This window comes from Oryctolagus cuniculus, chromosome 5 (genome assembly GCF_051225735.1).
Source record: "Oryctolagus cuniculus isolate XC-2025 breed Fujian yellow rabbit chromosome 5, ASM5122573v1, whole genome shotgun sequence".
Lineage (NCBI taxonomy): Eukaryota > Metazoa > Chordata > Mammalia > Lagomorpha > Leporidae > Oryctolagus > Oryctolagus cuniculus.
In genome coordinates, this window is record NC_142871.1 from 136905731 (window position 1) to 136927891 (window position 22161).

A 22161-nucleotide genomic window follows, 5' to 3' on the forward strand; every position below is an offset into this window, starting at 1 on the left:
TATGAAAGATCTCCGTGAGTGAGATCCCAGTGGAATGAATGGGCCATCAAAGAAGAAGGTACCTTTCTCTGAAGGGAGGAGTGAACTTTCACTTTGACTATGACCTTGTCTAAATAAGATTGAGTCGGTGAAATCAAAAGGCCTCCATAGCCTTGGCAGCTCATGACAAGTGCCTATGTTGATTACTGATGCCATAAGCAAGAGTGTCAATTTGTTAAGTCAACGACAGGAGTCACTGTGCACTTACTCCTCATGTAGGATCTCTGTCCTTAATGTGTTGTACATTGTGAATTAATGTTATAACTAGTATTCAAACAGTATTTTACACTTTGTGTTTCTGTGTGGGTGCGAACTGTTGAAATCTTTACTTAATATATACTAAATTGATCTTATGTATATAAAGATAATTGAGAATGAATCTTGATTTGAATGGAAGGAGAGAGGTCATGGGAGAGGGGAGGACTGGGGTGGGAGGGAACTTAAGGGGGGGAAGCCATTATAATCTATAAGCTGTACTTTGGAAATTAATATTCATTGAATAAAAGTTTAAAAAAAATTTATTAACATAAATGGAACAGATTTTGTTTATTCTATAGGAAGGTACAATTATAAGGTAACCATATTCCCCAAACTTTTCCTTTCCCTCGCACAATCCCACCCCATTTTTTCATTATTTTTTGCAAAAACAAAATTTTGGTCCACTCTATAATTAGCAACTGAATGCAGCACTAACCGTAGTATTCAACTAGTTAAAAATAGAAAGACCACAGTTTCACAGGAGTGTAAAAGAGGGTTAAAAACAACAATCAAATCACAAGATATCTATTTTATTTCTATAAATTTTTGTGTTCTATATTAGCTACCACATATCAGAGAATATTTTTTGGGCATGAGTTTATTTCACTAAGCACAATAGTTTCTAGTTGCATCCATTTTGTAGCAAACGAGAGAATTTCATTCTTTTTGGATGGCTGAGTAGCATTTCATATTTTATATACACTACATCCAGTTACATGTCAGTGGAAAAATAAGTTGTTCATATATCTCAACTGTTGTGGATAGCTACGCAAAGAACACAAAAATGCACTCATCTCTTCGAGATAGTGATGCTATTCCCATTTGATGTATACCTAGAAGTGCACTGCTTGATCATGTGCTAGCTCCCTTTTTATTTTTTGGAAGAGCCATAATACTGTTTTCCATAGTGGCTACATAAATTTACATCCCCAATAATGCTGCACAAGAGTTCTCATTTCTTCACAGCCTCAAGATTTATTTTTTCTCTTTTTGAATACACTAATTGGTGTGAGTTCATATTTCATTTTGATTTAGATTTACAGTTTCATGATGATTACTGTTATTGAGCACTTTTCCATATATTAGGTGCTAATTTGCATATCTTCTTTGAAAAATGTCCATTAGAATCATTTGCCCATTTTTAAACCTGTTCATTGTTTTCTGGCTATTGAGATGTATGGATGCTTTATATATTTTGGATGTAATTCCCTTATATCATATACATGGTTTGCAAACATTTTCTCCCATAATGCGTGTTTCTTTTCATTTTATTGTTTTCGTTGATGTACAAAATCTTTTATGATTTCTCACTCATTTTGTTCTCAGTGTTATGTCTTTTGTGGTTGTATCAAAAACTTGTTTCCAAGACAAATGTCATGAAACTTTTCTCCAAGTTTCAGATTTTATTTATTTGAAAGGTAGAGCTACAGACAGAAAAATCTTCCATTTGCTGATTCACATCACAAATGGCCACAGTGGCTGTAGCTGGGCCAGGCTGAAGCCAGGATCCAGGAGCCCCCTCCAGGTCTCCCACTTGGGTTCAGGGTCCAAGGACTTGGGCCATCCTCTGCTGCTTTCTCAGGCATTTTAGCAAGGAGCTAGATTGGATGTGGAGCAGCCGTGACTTGAACTGGCACCCTCATGTGCTGCAGGTGCTGCAGGTGGCAGATTATGCCTGGATTTTAGCCACTTTGACAGAGGTGAGGTGTTATCTCATTGTGGTTTAGATTTGCTATTCCCTTATGACTAGTGATATTGAGCATTTTTTCATATATTTGTTGGCCATCTGTACCTTTTCTTTTGAGAACTGTGTATTGAAGACGTATGCCCATTTTTCTTTTTTGTGTTGTTGTTGTTGAGATTATTAAGTTGCTGATATATTTGGGATATCAATCCTTTTGTCAAATATGTGGTTTGCAAATATTGTTTCCCATTATTGGAAGACTCCTGACTCTGTTGATTGTGTTTTGTTGTTGTTGTTGTTGTGCAAAGCTTCTGAATTTGAAATAATCCCAATTGTTTAATTGTGCTTTGTAGACTATGCGTTGAGGAATCCAGGAAGTTAGCCCCAAACGAATGTCTTGGAGCGTTCCCTGTATAATTTTTTCCAGCAGTTTCATTGTCTCAGGTCTTAAATTTAGGTCCATGATTCATCTTGAGTTGATTTTTGTATATGGTGAGAGGTATGGCTCTAATTTCATACTTCTACACATGTACATTTTTTTTGCCAAAATCATTTGTTGAAGAAATTATCCTTACTCCACTGTATAGTCTGAGCAATTTTGTCAAAAATAAATTGGCTGTATATATGTGGATTCATTTCTGGGCTCTACATTCTCTTCCATTTATCTATGTATCAGTTTTCACACCAGAACCATGCTGTTTTAATTATAGCTTTGTAAGATGCTTTGAAGTCAGGTATTGTGATCCCTCTAGCTTAATTTTTGTTGTTCAGGATCACTTTGAATATTCTGGTTCTTTTATGATTCCATATGAATATTAGGATTGATTTTTCTAATTTTGTACAGAATGTCATTGGTATTTTGATATGGATTGCATTGAATCTATAGATTGCTTTAGGCAGTATAGACATTTTAGTGATATTGGTTTTTCTTTTTTTTAACTTTTATTTAATGAATATAAATTTCCAAAGTACAGCTTATGGATTACAATGGTTTCCCTCCCCCCCATAACATCCCTCCCACCCGCAACCCTTCCCTTTCCCTCTCCCTCCCCCCTTCCATTCACATCAAGATTCATTTTCCATTCTCTTTATATACAGAAGATCAGTTTAGCATATATTAAGTAAAGATTTCAACAGTTTGCACCCACACAGAAACACAAAGTGTAAAATACTGTTTGAGTACTAGTTATAGCATTAAATCACAATGTACAGCACATTAAGGACAGAGATCCTACATGAGGAGTAAGTGCACAGTGACTCCTGTTGTTGACTTAACAAATTGACACTCGTGTTTATGGCATCAGTAATCACCCTAGGCTCCTATCATGAGTTGCCAAGGTTATGGAAGCCTTTTGATTTCACCGACTCAATCTTATTTAGACAAGGTCATAGTCAAAGTGGAAGTTCTCTCCTCCCTTCAGAGAAAGGTACCTCCTTCTTTGAAGACCTGTTCTTTTCACTGGGATCTCACTCACGGAGATCTTTCATGTAGTGGGTTTTTTTTGTTTTTTGTTTTTTGTTTTTTATTTTTTTGCCAGAGTGTCTTGGCTTTCCATGCCTGTAATACTCTCATGGGCTTTTCAGCAAGATCCGTGTGATAAGCAAGGGATGTTTTTCCATTTTTTGTGTCCTTGTTGATTTGTTACATCAACGTTGTCTTTAAATACACATTTATCCTCCTCTCTCCCTTTTTCTTTATCTCTATCCCTCCTTTATGAAATTCTCATAATACAACTTAGCTTGCTTGGGGTTGTCTGCAAATTACTATAGTTTTTTTTTTTTTTCTCATTCCTTTCCTTTTTTTTTTTTTTTTGCTCAAATCTGTTGTTGACTCTGTTTAGTGTATTTTTCACTCTATTCTTTATATTATTCAGTGTCAGCACTTCACCTGTGTTCTTTCTTTTTTTAATAACTGAACTCATTTTCACCTTATGCTGTTTTCATTTTTGAGGTTTGTATGTGTTCTCTTGTAGTTCATGAACTTCCTTAGAACAATTTTAAATTCTGTAACAATTTTTAGACTTCTTTTAGGAAAAATTTTCATTGCTTAAGAGTCAATTACTCGATATTTATTGTGTTCTTTTGGTGGTGGTGTTGTTTCTTTGATTCTTAGGGATTATTACAGCTTTGTGTAAGTAGCTACATATTTGGAGTAGTAGTCATCTTTTCCGAACACTGTGGATTGACATTGGTGAGGAAAGAACTTCAGCTGTTACTCGGATAGACATTCTGGAACATGCCTGGTCACTGGATCAATCGAGTGACACTGGGTGCCAAAGTATTTCTACCCTGGGATGGACATGGGCACATGTCATGTTGGCTAAGGCAGTTGCTGTCCATGACATTACAATTGCATGATCTTGGAAGTAAGAACTGCATCAGGTCTCTGGATGCAAGGGTTATTGTAGACCTCAGAGGCACTTTTGTTTTTAGTATCAGGGAATCAATCCAGGCAGCTGTGGGGGTTGAGACCAGCCATACTCATGACTGAGCTACAGAGGCTTGCTGCAAGTACACATATCGCAACAGAGCCTGGCTTCAGGAATGCTTGCATTAGTAAAGCCAGGAGCTGGGGCCAATGCAGACTGTGTGCATAACCACAGCAGTGGGATCTGGCTTTCTGCATATACATTGCTGCAACGTTCAGTGATAACAATAGGCACATGTGCAGCTTTGTGGCAGCTGTGGACACAAACATGATGATGAGATCTGATAACAGATGCTGGTGCCAGGTAAAGGTGCTTCAGCTGGCAGCATTCACATTTCCAGCAGCGGTAGCCTGCTTTAGGAGCCATCGGTGTGCACATAGTTGTAGGGGAGCTAGAACACACAGATAGTTGGGGAAATGGAAATCTGCATCAGGGGCCCAGGCCATCTGTGTGTATGGGCACAGTGACTATACTGGGTCATGGATGGATTTCTCTAATTCATGACTTTCCTTCTCTTCTGAGGAAGCCTGTGATTAATATTTCGATTCTGTTTCAGGTTTTTCATCAATCTCTTCATCTTCACATCTAATACTGAAGTGTTGTGTCCCCTTTGAGGGGTTATGTTGTCTTTCTTATTCTTGTTTCTTGAATTTCTACATTTATTCTAAGGCCAGAGGCATGTGCCAGGTTACTAGTGAGCTCTGGTCAGTGCTTCAGGGTTGGGTGAGTATCCGGGGTGACACCTATGTTCGATTGTGGATCTTCTCCCCTTAGCAGGAAGGAGGATATGATTACCTCTTTTGAGTTAATCATACTCTAACCTCTTCCATTCCAAGGAGATAAATGCACAGGTGTTAACCTCATGGACTGTATAAAGGATCTGTGCAGTCCCTTGTGTTGGCATGGATCCTGCTGCAGTGACCCACCCCCGGGAGCTCTAAGAATGTGGAGCCACACCCTGTGATTTTCCAGAGAACCACCTACACCTGGCACCCTCTCTTACAGTCACAGATTTCCCACAGTCTCAGCACACAGGGCTCCCACAGTAATGGGGTACAGAGGACCTGCTCTGCTCTGCTGGTCCTTCCTGTCACAGAGATGCAGAGATGTTCCCTGAGACAATTGTCTGTGGGTGCCCTGCTTAGGTGATTTGAACCCCAGAGCCTATGATATCTTGAGAGGTTGTGGGCTCCACACAGCCCAAGTGGTTGCCCAGCCTCTGTCAGTCTCCCCAACCAGATTCAGTAAGTGGGAAAGGTGGATTTTTCCCTCTGGTAAAATCTATGGATTCCATGTGAGCATAAGAACCACTGGCCAAAACCCCTACTCACTTCACAATGGCTCCTTCTCCCCACCTGTTGCCGTTTGCATGCAACCAAACTGCTGCTGCCTCCAATGCTCCTCTTTCTACTTTTTAAAGGGAAAAGATTAGGTTATTGATTTAGGATGGCTCTACTTGTTGTATTTCTTTTCTTTTTTTTTTTTTTTGACAGGCAGAGTGGACAGTGAGAGAGAGAGACAGAGAGAAAGGTCTTCCTTTGCTGTTGTTTTACCCTCCAATGGCCGCCGCGGCCGGCGCACCGCGCTGATCCGATGGCAGGAGCCAGGAGCCAGGTGCTTTTCCTGGTCTCCCATGGGGTGCAGGGCCCAAGCACCTGGGCCATCCTCCACTGCACTCCCTGGCCACAGCAGAGGGCTGGCCTGGAAGAGGGGCAACCGGGACAGAATCCGGTGCCCCGACCGGGACTAGAACCCGGTGTGCCGGCGCCGCTAGGCGGATGATTAGCCTAGTGAGCCGCGGCGCCGGCCTACTTGTTGTATTTCAATATACAAAGCTCCAAACCTCCTTCTAGGCACTGGGTTAATTATATATTAGATATTTTGGTTTGTACAATTTTCATTTTCATGCAATACAAAATATTTTTAAATTCACTTTTGATTTCTTCTGTGATCCATGGATTACTTGTTTTGTTTAATTTCCAAATTTTAATTAAGTCAAATTTTGCTTACACTTTGATTTTCAATTTAATTCCATTGTGAGCAAATAATGCCCTTTAAAATTTTTAGAAACTTGTTTTTTTGCCTAGAATATTGCCTACAATGTGGAATGCATTACTTACGCTAGAAAATAATGTGTGTTGTATTGTTGCTGGGTATCGTGCTCTGTAGAAGTTAGTGAGATCATGTTACTAATGTAAAAAATAAATCTTCACATCAATATCATTTTCAATGTAGTTGTTTTATCAATTATTGAGAGTTATTGAAACACTTGACAGTTACTTTGAAATTATTTATCATACTATTAATTTTAGGCATTTTGCTTCATATACTAAGAATTCTGTGTTTAGGAGTGAAGGTGATTATAACAGATCTTGCTTCTATATCAATACTTCACCATTATAAAATATTTCTTTTTTCTGTGATAGCATTTTTTTTGTGTTAGACTCTACTTTCACTGAAATTGGCAGTCAATGATGATTTTTTTATTTTTTATGCTTGAATAATAATTATTTTGTTGTTTTGTTTTTATCCACTTTTGCCTTTGAATCTAAATTTTGTTTCTTGCAAAAACATATAATTGGGTGATGATCATATCTCTTTCTGTTGCTTGGAGTATTAATATGTTTAAATTTAACATATTTTCTATGGTTTTTATCATATTTCCAATTATTTCCTTCATATTTATTATTAGTTTTTACCTTTTTAATTTCATATGTATAGTTTTAAGAGCATAATGATACTTCTCATCTCACATTCTTTCCCTCCTTCATTCCCACTCTCCCTGTCCTTCCTTTTTTTATATTTCTTTGAAGTTTCAGAATGGCATTCTTTCTTTTTTTTAAACTTTTATGTAATGAATATAAATTTCCAAAGTACAGCTTATGGATTACAATGGCTTTTTTCCCACCATAACTTCCCTCCCGCCCATAACCCTCTCCCTTTCCATTCACATCAAGTTTCCTTTACAATTATCTTTACATACATAAGATCAATTTAGCATACATTAAGTAAAAGTAAAGATTTCAACAGTTTGCACCCACACAGAAACACAAAGTGTAAAATACTGTTTGAGTACTAGTTATAGCATTAATTCACAATGTATAACACATGAAGGACAGAGATCCTACATGAGGAGTAAGTGCACAGTAACTCCTGATGTTGACTTACCAAATTGACACACTTGCTTATGCGTCAGTAATCACCATAGGCTCTTGTCATCAGTTGCCAAGGCTATGAAAGCCTTTTGAGTTCACCGACTCTGATCATATTTAGACAAGGTCATAGTCAAAGTGGAAGTTCTCTCCTCCCTTCAGAGAAAGGTACCTCCTTCTTTGATGACCCATTCTTTCAATTTACTTTATAATCACAAGCTTGACCATATACTAAATAAAGGAGTCTACAAGTAGTGAGTAGAAAAACCACTGTTAATGTATATGTTTATTCTATTCTTTTAGATTATCCTGTATAAAACAGATACATTCTAAAGTACTATATTATTTAGTTTAGTTATTACTATATTTTTTTCTGAGTCACATATCTGCTTTGGAATCCCAAGATCAATCTTAAATGAAAACAATTTACTTCAGATGACACTCACTGAATTCTGAAAATACAGAAAACCACTCCATTAACCCTCCATTCTCTTTATCGATACATAAATTACTCCTTTCAATTAAAGTTTCAAAATAAAATTTTTTAGTTACTTGTTTATGTAACTCTTTCATAAGTCAGTTAAGAAAAAAATGGAAAATTATGTAGGATATATTCTCTTTATACAAATTTATTGGTAATACTATTATTATTTGTACAGTTATTGGTATTCTTTTGTTGCTGTGGATTCGTTCTGAGAGGAGGAGCATGCCGGGGGCAAGAGGCATGGAGTCATCACACAGACCCTGGGAGTGGGCCAGAGGCAAGCAGCCCTTAGGCTTGTTTATTTCACTTGGTACAGCAGCTTAAATAGCCAAGGCAGCCAATCCGGTACAGGGGTGGTTTATGCCCTAAGCAATCACAGCCTGTTGTTAGGCAGACTCTGTTGCCAGATGGTTTCCCAGGGGGTTTCTGAAGCCACTCCTGAGTAACTAACTCTTGCTTGCCAATGGCCATCTTGGCATGGCCTTCTCATTCCACCACATTCTTTATTTCTTTAAAGATTTGAGTTATTGACTTTCCTTATTTCCTTTAATGTAAGTTTCTTACCAGCCAATTTTCTCATCTTTTATTTCTTTTGGAATGCATTTATTTTTGCCTTTATGGTTCAATAAATATATTTTTGTATATAGGTATTGTGTTCCTCGCTATTTTATTTCAGTAGTTTGAATATGTTGTACAACTGCCTTCTGGCTTCCATTGTTTCTTCTGAGAACTCATTTATTAATGACATTGATGTTTCATTTTATGTCACGAGTTTCTTTTCTGTAGCTGCTTCTACCATAATCTGTCATTGAATTTAACTGCTTGACTTCAGTGTGTAGACTTTGTTGTTTATGCTACTTTGAGTTATTTGAGCTACTCAGATGTGTGGATTAATATTTTTCATCAAACTTGAGATGTTTCTGGCTATTTTACTTCAAATATTCTGCTTTTTTCTTCTTCTTGAAGAAGACTCACAAATCTTTGAATTCCAGTTCAGTTTTTTTTTTTTTTTAATTTTTTGTTCTTTGGTTCTTTAGGTTGGATAATCTCTTAAGGTATTGTTTTCAAATTCACTGATTTATTTGTAAAATCCACCATAGGGGCTCTAATGAGTACTAATTACCAATTGCTGTTTCATCAAATACTGATTACCAATTGTTATATCATTGTAAACCTGTTAAACTTAATTGCAAAAACGTTTGGCAACTTACAAACCAATATTTTCTAAAGGCAGTGACTTTCCTAGATTTAAGAGAGAAATTTCCTTAAACCCAATGTCTAGCTTTAGCTGAACCAAATTTTCATGTATAATACTGTTACTTATTAAATACACCTTTTAGATTTTATTTGAATTTGAATCTAGTTTTCTTTGTTCCCAAAGAAAAACATCTTAGGCCAATGATGCCTAGTCAACAGTCAGCTACTTCGATCTGTCTCTGAAAAAACACGTGTTCAGGCAACTCTAAGACAGGTCGCAAGGGTGTGAATGCGTGCCAGGGACCAGTGTGTCATAGGTGAGTTACCCACTGGAGATTGTTTGCCATTATGTTAGATTTTAAGTTGTAAGGTTTACAGAAAAAGTGGCTAGTTAGAGAAGACTTCAGAGCTGAGGCTGAACAACAGAGGGTGGGGGTGGAAACTCAGGCTTGAAGAGCAGAGCTGCTTGTTGGGGGAGCCACAGAGCACCACAAGGACATGGTAAGGAGAGCAGAGGATGAGAGGAAGGCTCCTTGTTGAATTTGTGTGCTGTCTTAGCAGTTTGAAATGTGGCAGGAGCAGAACTTTCAGAATGATCAACATTTTGTTAGGTTTTACAGTATTTTTTTGTACTCAGAGGAGAGAGTGGCAGGACACAGGAGGAGGGTTTGGGAAGAGAGAGGCAGTTTTGGCTGCTGCAGAGGGGAGGGAGAGATGGGGATCTGGGGACAACTGGAGGGGTGGAGTTGTATACCAAAGATCAAGGTGGAGTCTAGTGGTGGTATGAAGATGGAGAATTTTAGTTCTACTGAGAAAGGAACATGGACCCTGACTGCCCCCCCCCATTCACATTCTTGGAGGGGTAACATGGGAGCAAGCTTTCTTGCTGCCACATGAGTGTGAGTGATCAGGGACTGGGGACAGGAAAAGGGGTCAAGGTCATAAGGTGGCTGTGGCAAGGCAGGAACAGGATGCTGACTCAACATAATGGGGGTGGGTGAAAGTTGGAATGAGGAGTTTGAGATAAAGCAGGAGAAGTAGAAATGACTGTTGCCTCCTGGAATTTCTGAGGAGGGGGAGGCATCACTGAGACAGAGCCATGGGGCCAGATTGAGCGGGGGTGGGGGGTGGGGTGGGGCTTAGAGGTTGTTGAGTGGGAGGTGACTGTACTGGAGCCTGAGCAGGGAGTGGTTGAGCTGGTGCCTGCGGTGGAAGGCAGTAATGGGGGAGCTCATTTGTAGAATTGAACGTAGAACAAAGGGGCTTCAGTTTTGAATCTTTGGTGGAGACATTGGAGTTAAGAGGACCTGAGCCAGGAAGCATTGTTATATATTAATGTGAGCCATCACAAAACACACCAAACGCTGGAATAAGGGAAAGGATTTATTGGGGAACACCCAACAGACTGGAGTGAAAGGGCGGTGAAGGGGAAAGAGCACACATGTCTGGGAAAGGGGTCTTAATCCCTTTTCCAGTGGGCGGGCAGTGAGGTAGGAATTAGCCAATCCCATTAGGTTGGGGGTGTGGAGCTTGGCATAGGTAGTCTGGGCCGTGTGGCTACCTGGCTTTCAGTGATGGCTGCTGGTACCAGGGCATAGAATGTAAATTAGGTATAGATCACACCACAGATAAAACAGAAGACAGACTGTGCCTGCACACCGTTTTCCTAAAATTCCCCCTTTTGTTTTTTATAATGCAGGCATTGTATGGGATTACATCAACCCAAAAGTCCAGGAGGGGAGAAGGGGTGATTGTCTGTCTTCTATAGCTGCTTCCTGTTGGCCGAGGCGAGGAGTCTTAAGTTGTTGTCTCCTGGGTGGGGAGCTGAGTATATCCTTGCAGCAGCATTTGGTTGACAGCTGGTTAGTAAAGACTTTGGTTCGCTCCATGATTACCTCCTATAAACACTTAAACAGACATGGTAATACAAAGGACAGGTAGCAGCCAATGGTCCTAGGAGTGGCATTAACCAAGTGGCCAGTGGACTCCATAGGGAAGACGAAAGGAGTGATCTCTGGACCCTAAGCAGACTTCTTTATAGAGGTGGCAATTTGTTGGAGCTTGTTAACATTTTGTTCTACCTGCCCCAGTTGATTAACATAATAGCAGAATTGTTCTCCCAGAAAAACACAAGTTCCTCCCCTTTCAGCTGTTATAAGGTCCAGAGCCCATCTGTTTTGTAACACTGCATCTGCCAGTGAGGTAATCTGGCTTTGGAGGCCTGGAATGGTGTATGCTGAAGTTTCAATGGACCTAGAGATCTCCTCTCATAATTGCTAGAGCTGCTCTTGGAACCGGTTGATGGACATAATGTTGTGTTCCAGAGCAGTTCCCGAGACCACTGCAGAACAGAGGGAACCTATGAGGCTGACTCCAACCTGGACCGGGAGGAGGACTGCTCGTTTCTCGCAGACAGGGAGATTAACCTGTAAAAGAAACTCTGAGTAGTCGTATAATGTTAGATGGGGGGATAGTATCACCAATACACGTGGGCCAGGCATAGAATGGTTAATACAAATGTATAGGGTGTGGTTACAGAGAAATGAAGTCCCATGTGGGCTAGATAAGGAAGCTGTGGGAATAACCGTTATGTTAATAACACAAGGAATGTTAGCGGGCCAAATCCTGTTGAATTGTTCTGTTATGGTGGTAATCCAAAACATTTCATCCTGGCCTCAAGAATGCAAAGGAAGATGACTGGTTATTCTCTGAGGATTGGAGGTGCAGGAGTTCCTAGAAGCAGGAACATTTGTGAGTAGGGTAGCCACAATAGGAGGTCCCGAAGAGGAGCACATATAAAGCACTGTTGTTGATAAAGAGCCGGGGGTAAAGTAGAGTTGGGTAGTTGATAAAGTTAGGCAAGAGACAGATCAATGAGTTGTAGCCATGTTAGCGGAGGTTTGGCTGGGTTAATTAGCTGGGACAGGTGTTCAGATGATTTCTTTACCATATCAACCACCACGTCCATGGGAGCTGTCGGGAGTTGAGTATAGATCCTGATAATTTTTATGGTTCCATGGGGATCTCACCGGTTATTTCCTCTATACAAAGTGACAGATCCCTCAACTCCATCTTGCCAGACCTGAAGGTAGGGGTTAACTATGGTGAAGGCTAAGAGGGGTTGGATCCCGTAGTCTGGGCCTAACTGTGGCCTCCTATTTAGAGTGGTTTTTTCCTAGGGGAGGACCTTATAAAATTGTTTTCTGGGAGGCCCTGTCCTTGATCGGTGTGGTAATAGTTACAGGACCATGATGAGCACCCTTTCCAATAGTTATCATTACATGAGCCTGTGTTATCCTTAGTTAGGCAAAAATAATACGGATTTGCTATGAAGTGAGATAACCTATATCTATCCCAGTCATAACAGTTACATGTGCAGGCCTGAGCAAAATTAAAATATAAAGTGATTGGGCCTGCACAGCCTGTGGTGGGGTAAAAGGTCACATTGAGTAGTTTGGGTGGGTTGGAAGTAGTGTATATCTGAAATTGCCATGCTTAACATGCTTCAGGAGCTGCTGTAGATGTGGGATTGGCACAGAGGAGTAGAAGGAGTGATATTATTGAGAGATTCATTGTGGTGTATAGAAGAGGGAGTGAGATAACAGGAGAAGGTGTGGGAAAGTGCAGATCAAAGAGGGAGTGAAGTCTGAGAAGGTTCCCTGGAAGTGTAAGTCTTCAATATCCGAAAGGAGCCGAGAGGGGTCTATAGGTAAGGAGTGTGTCTGATACTCTTTCCACAGGAGTTGTAGGAAGAGCTGGTAGTGGTGTAAGAGGGGATCAGTACTTATCTGGTATTGGAATTGGCGGATGGCTGGATGATTATTGCTTCCCGAGGTGGGTTCATTAAGCACAGGAGGGTCTGGGTTTTCAGATACCGTTGGTAATGGAGCTTGAGTCTGAGTGAACTTGGTTTTGAGTGGCCCTGTGGGAGTAACTGTATAATGAGGGGGAGGAGAATGCTTAAGGTGGGTGAAGTGGATCCAGTGAGGGATTCCCTGCAACTTTGCTGCAGTGGGAGCAGTGAGAATAACCCAGTAAGGTCTGAACCATTTAGCCTGTAGTTTAGTGGGAGTGGGGGGTAAGGAGGGGTGTGAAGAGGACAGGAAGACCTCATCTCCACTGTGATGGGAGGAGAGCTGTCTGAGGTAGTTGAACTTGGAGCCGGGCAGTAGGTGTCTGTATATTTCCATAGCTCTGACTGGAGATACCTGAGGAGAGGCGAGAGTAGGTGGGATGGTAGGAGTGGAGATTGAGAGTGTACAGTTGGAGGGATTAAGGGACGTCCGTACATCAGTTCTAAAGGTGAAATATTGAGAGGTTTTCTTGAAAGAGCCCTTATATGGAGTAGGGCCAGAGGAAGTAGTTTAGTCCAGTCCAGGTGAAGCTCAAGGGAGAGTTTAGTCAGAGTATTTTCAGCATACAATTTGCCATCTCTACTTTTCCTGAAGATTGAGGGTGGTAAGGGATGTGGAAGTGCCAGGGGATGTTAAGCACCTTAGTCAGAAGCTGAGTTACCTGAGATGTAAATTCAGGACCGTTATCTGACTGCAGAGAGCTAGGAACCCCGAAATGGGGGATAATCTCCTGAAGTAGGATGTTGGAAACTGTTAGTAGTAGGGAAAGCCTAGACCCACCCAGAGAAAGTATCTACTAACACCAAGAGATATTGAAAACGTCTCACTCTGGGAATATGGGTAAAGTCAACCTGCCAGTCAGAGGCCGGCAGGTGTCCTCTGGCCTGATGAGAAGGGAAGGGTGGAGGACAGAGGTTAGAGTTAGGGTTTGTCCTTTGACACACAGAACAAGAAGAGGGTGAGTTGTTGAAGATATTTGGCATCTTCTGGTGAGAGAGGAAGGGACTGTTTAACAAACGATAATAGAGAAGAGACATTGGGATGAAACAACTGGTGGAGATAGAATAAGATGGCCTGAGTGGAGGGCTGTTGAGACAGCTGGTCCTGAGGGTGGATTGCTAGTATAGCAGGTGGAGTGAAGGATGCACTGGAAGGAGAAGAGGACAGTGCCACCTGATGAGCTGCCTGATCTGCCCTGTTATTACCGGCAGTGATGGCAGAATTATCAGTATGATGAGCCTTACAGTGCACAAGTCCGATTTTTGTCAGAAGACGGACTGCCTCTAGGAAAGGGGTTATGAAAGTAGCGTTGGAGATGGCTGTCCCCTTAGTAGTGAGAAGGCCGCTTTCCTTCCAAATAGCCGAGTGGGATAAGAGATATGGAAGGCATATTTTGAGTCAGTATAGACCATGATAGTTTTGTTTTTGGCCAGCATAAAGGCACAGGTTAGAGCATAGAGCTCAGCCTGATGATTAGTGGTATTAGAAGGGAGTGGTCCTGCCTCTACAATGTCCATGGTCAAAACCACAGCGTATCCTGCCTTTTTTGTTCCCTCATGAAAGCTACCGTCTGTGAACCAGACTAGAGTGGGGTTAATGAGGGGACCCTCCTGGATGTTCGAGGGGTGAGGTAATAGATGTTTCATAGTTTCAATGCAGGAGTGGACAGGTACTGAATAATCTGCAGATGGGGGAGGAGGGGGAAGGAGAGTTGCTGGGTTAAGGGGAGGACAAGGTTTAAAAGTGAGGGTAGGGTCCTCAATTAGTGCTACCTGAAGGGCCAGAATGCAAGATGGTGGAAGAGACTTAAGGCCTTTGTAAGTTAGAAGCTCTGATAGATGGTGTGAGGAGAGGATAGTAAGTGGTGAGCCAAAGTTGAGTTTCTTTGACTCTTGTATGAGGAATTGCTGCTGAGGCTAGTACCCGAAGCAGGTCGCCCAGCCCTGAACTGTGGATCTAAAGTTTTTGAGAGGTAGAGACAGGAGCAAAAGAGGGACCAGCTTGATGTCTGAGAACCCCAAAGGCTGTTCCTTGTTTTTCAGTGAAATAAACAAGGAAGGGCTGTGTGAGATCTGGTAAGTGTAAAGCAGAGGCCTGTAGGATAGCTTGTTGGAGCTTATGATACTGGGAGGTAATTGGAGTCACAAGGGGCTCCTAGAGGGGCCTCTTTGCAGCTGATAGAGTGGATGGGCTAAGGGGGAGAAGTTTGGAATCCAGGATCCTAGAAATCCTGCCAGGCCTGGAAAGGAAAGAGTTTCTTCCTTGGTAGAGGGAGATGGGAGGTCAGCTATGAGGCACTTTCTGTCAACAGTGATAGATTTGAGGGTGGGGGTGAGATGAACCCCAAGATAGGTTACCTCAGGCACACAGAGCTGTGCTTTAGCGAAGGATACATGATAACCTTTGGCTTCTAGGATGTTGAGGAGAGTAGCAGTCTGTCCTTGGCTATCTATCTCTGAGGGGCTGCAAAGGAGGAGGTCATCAACGTACTGGAGAAGAAAGTAGGGTGTTAGGTCCAGGGTGTCTAGATCACTTGCCAAGGCCTGACCAAACAGGCTGGGCCTATCCTTGAACCCCTGAGGGTGTACAGTCCAGGTTAGTTGAGTGGACACTCGGGTGTCTGGGTCAGTCCAGGTGAAAGCAAAGATGTCCTGAGAGTTAGGATGTAAAGGAATGGTAAAGAAAGCATCCTTTAGACCCAAGACAGAGTAGTGAGATGCGGATGAAGGGATAGAGGAAAGTAGAGTGTACAAATTGGGGACCACAGGGTGTATTGGCACTATGGCTGCATTAATAAGGCAGAAGTCTTTTACCAGGCGAAAGGACACATTAGGCTTTTTGACTGCCAATATTGGGGTGTTATAGGGGGAGCTAGTCTTGCGTAGCAGGCCCTGATGGAGGAGTTTAGAGATTATAGGCTTTAAATCTAGGAGGCTGGAAAAGGGTAGTGGATACTGCTTCTGGGAAGGAAATGCAGAAGAATTTTGTAGCTTTATTTGGATGGGAGGATGGTGGACTGCCACTGTAGAGTGGCTAGTGTCCCATACTCGTGGGTTGACTGTGGACAGGGGTCCTAACATGGATAGGGTGGCTGGGACCAGGTTATCTTGAGAGAGGAATAGTAAAAAGGGAGGCAAAGGCGAGCTGGAGGACACGGTCATAGGCTGAAAGGTAAAAATCACCTGAGCACCAAATCAATAGAGTATGTCCCTCCCCAAGAGGGGGGTGGGACAATGAGGTATAACAAGGAAAGAATGGGAGAATGGCCTCATATTTATCATGCAGAGCAGTTTTGGAGTCTGTAAGGGTCTATAAGGCTTTCCCTCCACCCCGACTATGGAGGTTGAGGCAGCAGAGGTAGGCCCCCAAAACTGGGTAAGGACTGAGAAGGTTGCCCCTGTTTCAATAAGGAAAGAAATTGGCCTACCTGCTTACTGTCACAGTTACCCTGGGCTCCCGCGGAGTGATGGCCGTAGTCAGGTGGCAGGAGTCTGGGCCCCTTCAGTCCACAGTAGCCAGCCCTAGAATGTTGACTTGGGGCATAGGTGGGGAGGATGGCATACTGCCTTGATGGACAAGAGGACAGTACACTCCCCACTGGCCCTTCTGGTGGCATTTTGGGCAAGGACCCATTGGGCCTCTGGGATTAGGACACATCCTGGCCCAATGACCCTTTGGGCCACATTTGAAGCATGGACCTGGAGGGTTCCTGCTGTTGGCTGGGTTCCTGTGGTTATCAGAGTTACTGGAGGCAGCAGGTTGCTGGAAAACCTTGGCCAGCATCTGGAATTTTTCCTTCCAGGCTCTCTTGTCCCTCCTGTTATATACTTTAAAGGCCACCTCTAGAATTTCTGCCTGTGGAGTTAATGGACCCTTCTCAAGCCGCTTTAACTTTGCCTTAATATCTGGAAAACTCAGAGCAAAGAAATGATTCATAAGAAGGCTGCAGCCATTGGGAGACTCCAGATCTAAGTTAGTATATTGGAGGAGAGTCTGTGTTAGGCACTGCAAAAAGCAGAGGGATTTGCCGATCTATCCTGAATAACTTATCCCAGCTTATCATAATTTACCGCCTTTCTGGTGAATTTCTTTAGGCCAGCTAACAAGCAGATAATAAAATGATTTCCAGCTGTTCTACCACCACATTTGCACCTATGGGACGGGCAGTTTCTGTCTGATGGATCTCATCCACGTGGAGACGGGCTTGTTCCCAAACTCGCCTTTGCTCCTCTGGAAGAAGGGTATTATAGAGAATCATAAAGATATCATGAAAAGTCAGATTGTAAGATTGGGTTAAATAGCAAAATTCCTTAATGTACGACGTTGGGTTAGCGGTAAAGGAACCCAATTTTTGTTTGATCTGTGAAAGATCAGCAGTTGAGAAAGGAACATGGACCCTCACAATGCCCTCCACCCCTGCCACCTCCCGTAGGGTTAGTATGGAGGCGGGCTCCCTGGCTGCTGCCAGGAGCAAGTGACTTGGGGACTGGGCACAGGGGGAGGTAGGGGAGGGATTTGAGGGAGAGTCAGGGTGGGGATGGAATGTGGATCCTGGAAAGGCATGGGCAGGGGGGAAGATTGAAGTGTAGCTTGGGTTTGGGTTCAGGTTAAGGGTATGGTGGGCATGGCAGGAGCAGGAATGCCCTGAGGATGAGATAAGCAAGGAACTTGCGATAAAGTGGGGGGAGGCACAGTAGGTGTGGGGGGAGGAGCTAGGGAGGAAGTGCTTGCAGGCAGAGAATGGTTTTGAGAAATAGATAAGCAAGGGGCTTGAGATAAGACAGAAGAGGTTTCAGTGGATGTGGGGGCAGAAGCTGATCCTGCCCCCTGATATTCGGCAGGAGGGGGAGGTGATGATGCAGCCAGGGCTTGAGCCAATGCTGGATTTCACAGCTGCCAGATGGGAGATAATGGTGCTGGAGATTCAGCCACTGAGGCCTCAGATTAGAGCGATAAGGGGGAGGTTTATCTGCAGGATCAAAGGAGGCTGTGGTAGTGGCGGTAGAAAACGAGATTTTCTGCTCAGGTCTCTGACCCCTAGTGGGAGTCTTGGAGACCAGAAGGACCTGAACAGGGGAGCAAGAAGTACACATGGAAGGTTCAGTTCGAAGATAGGAAAAGGCTTGAACGTATAGGATCTCCTTCCATTTTCCTGAATGCTCACAGAAGTCATAAAGGTCTTGAATGATATCAGGGTCAAAGGTACCATGGAGGGGCCATTCCAGTTGACGGTCAAGGTCATACTTGGGCCACAGCCAATTACAGAGAAAGATGAGGTGTTGCCACTTGAGGGCTGGGGCCGATTTGAGAGAGACCATATTACTTAAAAGGCAACCAAGAGGAGAATCAGATGAAACATGGGAGGAGAAATTTCCCATGGTGACTCAGTAGGTCAGATCGGTGGACAGCAAGTGTCCTTGAGGTCCTGGCTGTCTGACTAACAGAGGAATGGGAGCAGAAGGTTGGGTTGTCACCCAAGCGCCCACTGGAGCCCAGAGCCTAGCCTGTAAGAAGGTGAACAGAAGTGGAGTCGTCACTTGCACCACTGTTACCTGGCACTGTGTCCGTAGAGGCTAAAGGCCTTAAGTAGGAGAAGTAGGAGTGGTAGGTAGTATACAGAACTATGACCTTTACGAGAGTCAGGTGAGTATACGACAGTACCACCACTCAAATAGCAGTCGCCATGAGGAATCCCTGTTCCGCGTCTTACCTCATAATTTGGAAGGCCAATGAGTGGATGGAGATCACAGAGTATTCAGTGGCATGGGAGGAGTTCCAGGGGTGTGTTTTGTGACTGACAGAAATCCAGGATGGCAGAGCACTGGGGGACCCTGGATTACCAATGTAGGGTTTTCCCGGCCAACGCACCAATGTTATATATTAATGTGAGCCGTCACAAAACACAACAAACGCTGGAATAAGGGAAAGGATTTATTTCGGAACACCCAACAGACCGGAGTGAAAGGGCAGTGAGGTGGAAAGAGTGCACATGTCTGGGAAAAGGGTCTTAATCCCTTTTCCAGGGGGCGGGCAGTGAGGTAGGAATTGGCCAATCCCATTAGGGTGGGGGTGGAGCTTGGCACAGATAGTTTGGGCCATGTGGTTACCTGGCTTTCAGTGATGGCTGCTGGTACCAAGGCATGGAATGTAAATTAGGTATAGATCGCACCACAGATAAGACAAAAGACAGACTGCGCCTACGCGCCATTTTCCTAACAAGCATGAAGTGCGAAGAGAAGGGTTAGATCAGAGACAAGAGAAAGCCTAAACATTTGGAATCTCCTTCCATTTTCCTGAACACTTACAGAAGTGGTAGAGATCCTGAATAATGTCAGGGTCGAATGTGCCATTAAGTGACCATTTGTACCATTGTTGAGGTCATACATGGGCCTTGCCTGATTACAAAGAAAGATGAGGTAGTGCCGTTTGAAGTCTGTGGCCAATTTGAGAGGAACAAGATTATTTAGGAGACAACCGAGAGGAGAATCAGATGGAATGTGGGATGAGAAACTCCCCATAGGGACCTGTGGTATCTGACAGGTAGATAGCAGGCATTCCCAGTATCATGGCAGTCCAGCAAGAGTGAGTAGGGAACAGAGAGTGGGGGTTGTCACCCATACCCACTGGAGTCCAAGGCGTGGAGCCTGTGGAAAGGAAGCAGAGCATGGGGTCATCATCCATGCCCACTGCTGCACAGCGTGTAAAGCCCATAGAAAGGTGAACAGGCAGTGGAGTTTGTGGTGGTGCCTGGTACCAGGATGGAAACGCAACCTGTGGTTGAGTTGACAGTTCACCTTGACAGTTCACCTTGACAGAATCCTCCATTCCCCATTTTACCTCAGGGTGTTGGAGGGCCAGTGTGTGGATGGCAATCACAGAGAATTGGGTGGCAAAGAAAGAGGTCTCAGGCGAGTTTTGTGGTTGGCAGGAATACAGGATCCTGAAGCAGCTCAGATCACTGAGCAGAGAGTAAGGTCAGTGGGAGAGCCTGGATCTGAGTCACAGCACCAAGGAAAGGCCAGCACAAAACAGACCAAACATCAGAATAAGGGAAATGTTTACTGTAGGGGATGTGTCAAACAGGCTGGAGAGAGAGGGCAAGAGAGACAGAGAAGAGAAGAAAGCCTGTTTGGGAAAGCGGGTCTTTATAGTCTTGCAGGGGTATGGAAGTAGGAACAGCGAATCCTGTTAGGGTGGGGGTGGAGCTGACGATTGTGGTTGGGCCATTTGGTCACCTGACTTCTATTAAGCCAGGCTGGGCTTAGGACTGAGCCTTATTGTACAAGATGGCGATGGGACCAGAGCCTAAGATAGAACCTGGGGCTTAGGTGTTGCTACAGATAAGACCGTGCCATTTACTAACACTGCTCAACTCTGCTATGAGTCCATCCGGAGATTTTTAAATTTGTTTCTATAAATTCCAATTCTATGTTCTCTCTACTTTATGCCTTTATTGTAATTCCTATTTGACATCTTATTATCAATTTTCTTTGATTCCTATGTCTTATCCTTTAATTCTTTAAACTTATTTATAATATCTGCTTCGAAGTCTTTCATCCTTTGCATCATCTCATCAGAGACAGTTACTGTCGATTGCTTTTTTAATGAGCATTTTTATGCTTCCTCTTCCTGCACTTTTTTAATAATTTTTAATTATTGTAGAGAATTGTATACTAAATAGCATACATGATATGTTATAACAATTTGAGTTCATATTTTGTTCTCCCACCTGGGAATTACTGTGTACAGATTTGTTTGTTTGGTGATCTCTCAGTATTAATTCTCCGAAGTCTTTTTATGCATCAATATGTGGTTGTTAATGCCTTTGCTCAGCACTTTTTAAGAGTTTTAAATTTTTCAACCTGGTTTTCTAGAAGTCATCCCTGGGTCAGAATATATTAGTGATAAACAAACCATTGATTAAAGGTTGTGGTTAATCAAATAATGGTTTCATTCTTTGTTAGTAAATCTGTATTTGCTTTAGAAAATTTATTCAAGTATCAGGCAGATTCCTGATCCCTAGTCATCCTAACATTTTATTTTTTGTATATTCAAGTTCTCATGTTAAACAAGGGGCAATTAGATGTTCTTTTTCTGAAGAATATGTATGTGGTCTTGTGCACATATGCAGCCTTCCAGATGATGAAAGGTAGATAAAACTTGCCCAGGTACACTATGTCTATTTCACAAATCTCTGGATTTTTCTTACAATTAGTTGATTTAGCCAATAAAATAAAAGTAGCTGAAATTGAACTTTCTTGATTGCTTGAAGCTGTTCCTTGTATGCTCCCACTGTAGTAATATTGTTTTGAAAAGTTATCTGAGCATATGGTTTACAGGTCTCTGGCTTCAAATCAATTCAGACCCTATGGCAGCTGGATTTCTGGAACTAATGACCTATGTTCGCCTTACAGAATTGATGCAACACTGATGTGAGAAGAGATCTAAGCTAAAATGATGATATTCTTCTAGAGATTTCATATTATTTTATGCTCAAATGTTTTTCAATTTCATTTGAGCTTTGTAAATTTCCAGAATTCTAAAATGGTCATTTAAATATTTTTTTCAGTCTTATGTTTGCTTCTGGGCAAAGGAATTGCTAACCTACTCATTCAACCATTCCAAATGTCCCATCATTTTATTTTCATTTAAAATTTATTTATTTATTTATTTGAAAGGTAGGGGGAGGAGAGAGAGAGAGAGAGAGAGAGAGAGAGAGAGAGAATCTTCCATCTACTGGTTTACTCCCCAGATGGTCATTACTACTTGGGCTGGGGCTGAGCCAGGAACCAGGAGCTTAATGCCGGTCTCCCACATAGGTTCAGGGGGCCCAAGCACTTTGGCCATCCTCTACTGCTTTTCCAGGTGCATTAGAAAGGAGTCGGATTGGAAGTGGAGCAGCTGGGACATGAACTGTACCCACATGGTACAGTTTTTTCCTGCAATAGCACAATACTGTTCCTTATTTTTTGACATAATTTTTCCAAATTCATTAGATATTTCATATATTTTCTGCCAGTTAGTTTCATGTATCCATAACTAAATCCAAAGCAAATATGATGTA